Below are 7,110 nucleotides of genomic sequence, written 5' to 3' on the forward strand. Positions count from 1 at the left end.
AAATACATTCATCCATCATCAATTTTATTTTTAGTTTCAAATCATTACATTCAAATGATGAAAAAGAATTGAAGTGAGAAAATTCGATTTGTAATTAAGAAGAAAAAAATCTTAATATTATAAATTTTATATGTTATTCGTTTTCAATATTTTTTTATCTGATTATTTATTAATTTACATTTTCATTGAGCCCTAAAGAATTTGAAAAACAAAATTATTATTTTATGCATTTAACTTGATTATTAATTTAGTATATTGACTCTAATCAGGACAAAAAATTAATATTATTTAATCAAGATTGTTAATTTATCGAACATTCACTTATTGGGGAGAAAAAAAAAAAAACCAATCAATAAAATTAGTTGATGGAAAACAAAAATTGCTTAGTGGTTTTCCACGCAATTGCTTCTCGAAGCAGCCAAAGTTGCTTTCAAAATTATTGTCAGAGAAAATATAGCCTTACTTACATGCACGTTTCCAATCTATTTATCCAAAAGGAAGAGATGGAAAATCATAATTTCTCCTCCCTTCTTTCCACTTTCCTTTCCCATCCATGTGCAGATCAATCTTTTGTTTTGTTTCGTTGCTTAGAAAAATCAGAGTTAATAAAGTTAGTCCATTTCTCGAGTTTAGTTTCAATTCACTCTTATATATATGATTATGTGGTCCTTAATCATAATTAAATTAGATTATGGGTATCTTAATAATATAAAAATTAATTAAAAAAGTGGGTCTAGAGTAGTAGTTTATTTGTGGTTTCAAATATATACCCATTCTTCCATCTTTTATATTAATATCGACAAAAGCTTTTTATTATTATTATTATTATTATTATTATTATTATTATTATTATTACTATTATGGCTAGCATATTTTGTATGAACCGTATTGTAAACTTATTTAAATGGAAAAGATTTAGTATTTTGATTTTCTTCTAAAATGGTATGTAGTTCCCTAATTAAAATGAAATCCACAAGCATGTAGTTTTTCTTGATTTTATTCTGAAACCATGTGAACAAACGGCCCAAATTCAGACTCAACCAATCGTCTCTATTTTGCCACCAACTTATTGGTTGAGTCATTCGCGACGAATTATCATTTTCTAAGGTACAAGGCTTATGACTTACCATATCTTCTTGAAAAAAAACATCACTATTTTGTGTCCCTGAAACACACTTTACATGCATGAAATCAATACATACGAAATTTTTATTTTTTAAAACTTTATTTTTTCTATTTCCTGTCGGCCCTCCCTGCTCCCTTCGCACTTAGGGTTTTATCTTACTTTTGCACTTGCTTATTTCTTTCGTTATGGAGATAACTTATTTAATTATATCAATATATAATGCTAAAATATTGGAAGAAATTAAGCTTATAAATAATTTAAATTAACCTTATTAGTTCTCAAAATATCTAATTTATTTATTATTGAATAGTATCTAATTTATTTATTATTGAATAGCCTCAAAATATTGATAAATCAAAGTGTTTGTAAATTAGCCAATGCCTAGCTAATTAACTAGTTAATTATATAATCAATGTATATAATCTTAGCAACCTAACGGCTAAATGACTTGTTGTAATTTTGAAATCCTAAAAATTAACTCGCCGAATGAAATAGTTCTTGTATTTAGGAGGGTTGTTCCGTATCACCTTTTTATGTGTTTTTATTTTATTTTGAAACATCATAACTAACCTAGCATTCTCAACTTTGTGTGAATGTAAGACAAAATTACAGTACAATTATTACATGGTATGTATGTATGCATGTATGTATCGATTACAATTTCATTTTCCCATTCATCTTCGACAAATCAAACCTATAACTTGGGTGGTGGCGTGTTGGAAGGTGTCACACGCTAAAGTGAGGTAGCATACATACACATAAAGATGGTCAAAGCCAATCTCAGCAAATAACCCAAAAAAAAAATGGCTTCAATTTTCATCGGACATGGATGTTCAAGATTCAATTTTTATCGAATCAATTTCAAAAACTTCCAACTACGGTTGTAATTTCAGAGAATTCCAGGTCTAAAACTAACAACTATGGCCGTACAAAAAGTTTGAAGCAAGTAGTGTGAAGGCAACAGGAGCATTTAGGGCGGGCCATAGCCAATTGTGGCCGTGTGAACTTTGAAGCCAGGTCGCCATTGCCAAACATGGCCCAAGAAATGTGGCTGCACGAGTGAGGGTGCTTATAGGTTAGGGTTTAGGATTTTGGGAATTGGATTTGTTGGGTGTTTATAAATTAGTTGAAACAATCTGGATTTATGTGCCAATTTTTTTTTTTTTTAGAATTTCAATATTCAACAAGATTGCAGTGCTAATAAGAAATCAACATATCCTACTCTTTCATGATTAGACCTAATAAGGTGACAGCAAAGAAAGACAAAATAGAGGGTACCGTCGTAGTTGGGTCCGATATCATATATAAGTATGCATGTATAAGAAACTTTTACTAAAATAAATTTAAGAAAAAGGTAGTCTAAGAGCTTCCTTGTTAGGCGTTTGAAGTTTAAAATTTTATTAATTTTTAACTTTTTAATTTTTTTTTTTTTACAACTTAAAGTATGATTTTCGGTCATATATGTTTAAATAAAAAAGTGAATTTTTGTAACTTTTATCTGAATGAGAAAATGACTAAATCTAAAGTAAATATTATATCCCAAAAAAAATCTCTTTTAAAATATTTATTTGCCAAACTACAAAACCTGATTCGTTTTTTCTGATTGGATTTAGAAGGGTACATATTTTTTATTTATAAAAACAAATAAAATACCACTTATAATCAGATATTAAAAAAGAAAAAATAAATTTGTCATTTAGAGATTTGTATTTAGATTCATTCAGGCTTTAAAAAAATTCAGACTAATTCAAATTTTAGGTAAGAAAACAAATGCTAACTAAGTATGTCTAATATACTTTGACAAAATTCAATATCAAACAAAAGAACAATTCAATTTTAATGATTTTTATTTAAATATTAATAAATTAGATGGTGAATTTATATAAACTTTTTATTCCATCCATTAATTAACAAAAGAAAGAGAAAAAAATACCACATATCACTATCATATTTAACTTTTCAGAAATAATTAAAGCCTATAATTTTATTGACATTTTAACTTCTACAAGTCACCAACTCAAGCACCGAGCCCTATTAAAAAAATTATTCACAAAGCTCGTACTCATTTATATTATGTGTTGAGCTTCGGTTGCATTCTGTAATATTATATTTAAAAAAATCTTTTTACTTTAACAAATAACAATTGTGTTCACCTTTGGTCGTCCGCGCCGTTTTCTTTCTTTTCATTTTTTGTTGTGTTCATACTCGGTGAGTGGCTAAGTGCTAAGTAGTTTTTGTAATTGATAATCGGTGAGTGGCCAGGTGCTAAGTAGTTTTTGTAATCGTAAATAATTTATTAAATTATTTAATCTTAATGTGCCTAACTTAATAATAATAAGTGATGTGCAAGTTTTATAAAATAATTGAATTAGATTTGATTATTGATCGAATTTAATTGGAGTTTAATTTAGGAAAATTATCACTCGTATACTCTTAAGATACACTTTTATCAAACGTACTATGACACTTTTAATATATATCAGTTGCTCACCCTAAGTCGACAAAACGTGTCTGTCATCCACTAAACTGTTAGCTGTTTTTTTTAAGTTAACGGAATTGTAGCAAATTGAGGATTTTGCCCTTAGAACTCAAATTAAGGTAAAGAGAAATTATCACTTGTTTACCTTTGACTTGTCATATTATCATTTGCATGCTCTTAAATTATCCATTGTATCCCTTATTTTCATATGAAAAGATCAGATTACCCCTCTGACGTCATTACATTTAAATGACAACTAACGATTTAATGGATGACAAATATATTTTGTCAACTTAGGACGGATGATTGACACACCGTAAAAGTGTTGTAATATGTTTGATAACCGAGCAAATTAAAAGTATATAAGTGATAATTTTCCTTTAATTTAAAATTAAATTTGATTAAAAACGCGACATTCTTAACCCAAATCAACAGAGCAAAGACACAAGTTGTCTTGACACTTGTTTCCTGACATATGTGGGCGATTTATGCTCTATTGTATATTTGAAAAGAAATAATATTAGGAATACAAACTCATGCGTGTCTTTTTTTTTTACAAATTCATGTATCAATATACCATTAGTTGGATGATTTTCATTGAAAAAATTGAGCAAAACCATAAGATAAACCCAAATAACAACAAGAGCTATAACTTCAAAGCAAAAAACATGGCTACAGCAGCAAACCAGTGACAACGGTGAATCCGTCAATACAACAATGTCAAGGCATGAAGAAGCACTATCTTAATGACTAATTTTGCTTCTTTAGAAACAAATTTCAATACAAGAAAGACAAAGAACAATGTGAATTGACCTTTAGGATATAATAACTCTGTTGCGATTTGTGAGGTTTGACTCTTAAGTGTAACCGTCTATAACAATAAAAGAAAAAGATAAAAATGATGAAGAAGTTGAAGAGGAAAACCGAGAGCACTATCTGTGTTTATGAGACCTATTTAATTTGGATTAGCTACCCTAATTATAACCAAGCAAATCAAGCCACAAAAGAATTTGATTTTTTTCAATCCTAGTTCGAATCTTAAACTAAGTCGAAATAAGGGTGTGTTTATTTCTCAAATTAGAGAATTGGAATGGAGGAATGGAAATAATTTCATTGTTTACTTGCTTATTTTACATGTGGAAATGAGAATGGAATCAATGAAGCCCATCAAATTTGAGATAAGGAATGAGAATCTCATTCTCATTGGGAAGGTAGGAGTGGAATTTCCATTTGATGAACTCACTCTTTTGCCTTCTCCTAATTTATAAAATTTCAATATTGTCCTTAGTACAAAATTAAATAATAATAATAATTACTATATAATTTGTAATTATAATTAATTATACTAATAATAATAGTATTAATAATAACTATTATTATTATTGTTGGTGGTAAAATTCGGGTGATGCAATTAGAGTTTAGCACATGTAGTCATGTACAATAGCTCCCATGTTTAATATGCCCTTATAAAATGTGAATAGAAAACTAAAAGGGTAAGGGTAAAATGGAAAGATCAAAAGAAAAATGTATGGTCTATGAGCCATCCTATTAGCCTACAAAATACAAAAAATGTCTCTCAAAATATATTAAGGTTGTCACATGTTGATATAGGACCACTATGACAATGACAGACCCTCCACAAAAAACGGATTCATCTCAAACAGCACCAATATTCACACAAAGCTCAGCACAAAGCTTTGCATAAAACGGATTCGTTTTGTGCAAAGTATAAAAGCCATTCACACTTGCAAGCAACAACACCACACACGCATGGAACAAATTCCTCAGCAATGCAGCAACGTTTTTCCTGTCTCCTTCTTTTCTCCCCCACCACACAGTAGTGCAGCAACCATACTTATGCTCATGTTGTTACGAATGATACAAAGCCTCCCATTTAGAGAAACAATTGCTGCTGTCCTTGGCAATCATAAGCAATTTTGAAGACCCCAACCAAGCTAAACTGAGGTGGTCCCTCATGATAAGAACAAAATTCAGGCAACCATAAGCAAAGAAATCAACATTAATCACTAAATTAATATATGCTCTATAAAATAATTTGAAGATCACGATACCCTTAACAAGAACAATAACCATTCAAAATCTATGAGGCCTCAAAAACATAATAATTAATTTTTAATCAATTAAGTAGCATGCATCTTTAATTACAAATTAAAGTAATGAATTTAACACTGACTTTAACAAGCTGTGTTAAGCCGATTGTGTTAGGGGAGAGAGAGCGACGCAGTTGAGATCGAGAGAATGAGACAACAGAGTTGAGAGAGTGAGGGAAATCAAAGCCGAGAAAGTGAGGGAGAACAAAGCCAACTGAATCAGCGAGATGCTTAAGGCAAGGGACGAGAGAGCTGTCACTGTTGCTGCATCGTGAGGGAGAACGGAGCTGAGATCGAGCTTGTGTGTACACGGGAGAGAGAGGGGAAAACCTTGCTGTGTGGTGGGGGAGAAAAGAGGGAGATGGGAGAGAGAGACGGGAGAAACATTGCTGCACTGCTGGGGGATTTGTTGTGTGCGTGTGTGGTGGTGTTGGTTGCACGTGTGAATGACTTTTATACTTTACACAAAAAGGTATAGCTTTGTGCTGAGCTTTGTAAGAACATCATTTTCCCATCTCAAAATATCTCCTTAAGAGTTACATGCACCAAAAGTAAGAAAAGAAACCAATTCAACTAATGTATGAGCCACTAACAGTGGAGTTAGCAGCTCCAATAGTCTAATTGGATTATTTGAAATAAGCCAATACAAGATTAAGACATTCTATCACTGTGGACAATATCATAGCTAACACATGTCTGGTCCTAAAGAGGTTAAAAGATTCAAGTTGAGTAGTGAAGTTACCCAAAAGCCCCTAATTGAGGAGGAGAATGACTTATTACAGCCTGCCATATGTCCAAAATGATATTAAGATGCAATTTTAGTATAATCGGTTGAGCTTCTTCTCCACAACTCTTAACCTTTCACTTGTTTTAGGGTTTCTCTGAGACTCATTGTCCTCTCCAACACTTATTTAACTTTCGGAGTGCCGTCATAGGCCACTGTTATTGTTGCCTTTAACGACTATTTTATGTTAATTTTAGAACCATCTAACCTTTATTCTTCCTCAATATTTGTTCTAAGGTGAATCAACACCTATTATTCACAAAAAAAATCACCCCTCAAAATCAAGCTCTCATAATTTTTTTGAGCTGAACCAAAATTAGGCCACAACAATTACTATTAATAATAGTAGTAGTCGTCGTCTCAATGTTATATTTAAGGACATTTTTGTAACTCGTAATAATCTATTTCGATTATAAGATAAAATAAATATATTAATGGAATACAGCTTATTATAATTTTGATTCTTACAGTTCAAGTTAACAACTTATTTTGATTCTCATTTCTCATTCTAATTCCAGCGTGTTTCAATTATTTTCTAAGAAGTGAAAGCACCATAAAAGGTTCTTGGAACACTATTCTCTTTTTTGGGCTTGATTTGTTGGGCATGAAG

The sequence above is a fragment of the Citrus clementina genome, unplaced genomic scaffold (genome assembly GCF_000493195.1).
Source record: "Citrus clementina cultivar Clemenules unplaced genomic scaffold, Citrus_clementina_v1.0 scaffold_1, whole genome shotgun sequence".
In the NCBI taxonomy this organism is placed as follows: Eukaryota; Viridiplantae; Streptophyta; class Magnoliopsida; order Sapindales; family Rutaceae; genus Citrus; species Citrus x clementina.